At 44.9% G+C, this 564-nt stretch overlaps 1 protein-coding gene across 1 annotated transcript in view; it reads right to left on the reverse strand.

Moving 5' to 3' along the window:
* The window catches only part of LOC113202864 (gastrula zinc finger protein XlCGF7.1-like), a gene marked incomplete at both ends in the record, with an annotated part of 7,900 nt that overhangs the window by 2,891 nt on the left and 4,445 nt on the right, over positions 1–564 (reverse strand). The gene's annotated exons all lie outside the window — the stretch shown is intronic.

Genomic DNA, 564 nt, shown 5'->3' on the forward strand with positions numbered 1-564 from the left:
AACGACGCGTCCCCCAGCATACGCACGACTGCAACAGCACTTTACTGACAGGTGATACTAGTGCCACTTGTTAAATTGTTTAACGAGTTCAACCTGTCAGCTAGCTCCTACTCTTAGACGAGCGATGGCCATCTTCGACCCGGGTCTGGGAGTCTTCCCCTCTTTATCTCCGTAACTGCCCGCCCCTGCCGGTTATGCAGCTCACCTTACACTCGGCAAGAGCGTCCGTACGATATAAACCTCGACGCATAAAGACAGCAGATTAAAACTAAAAAGCTAAATAATTCACAAAATGCCGAGGGGCAAGAACTCCGGGAATCATGTGTACACCTGCCTGGGAATCGTCACGATAAAAATTGATCGAAATCAACAGAAATCGTTTAAACTGAGCAGGAAACTAGCAGAGCCGGTACTAATTAGTCGAAATAAGCGTTTTCGACCACTAGAAAACCAGAGAAATAAATATTAGCTGGCGGGAATCATGTGTACACTTCAAAAGGGAGTTATTGCCCCCTCGCAAAATGCTGATAATTACGGAGTAATTTAAAATGATAAACAAAAAAC

This window comes from Frankliniella occidentalis, unplaced genomic scaffold (assembly GCF_000697945.3).
Source record: "Frankliniella occidentalis isolate FOCC.00 unplaced genomic scaffold, Focc_3.1 Scaffold572, whole genome shotgun sequence".
NCBI lineage: Eukaryota > Metazoa > Arthropoda > Insecta > Thysanoptera > Thripidae > Frankliniella > Frankliniella occidentalis.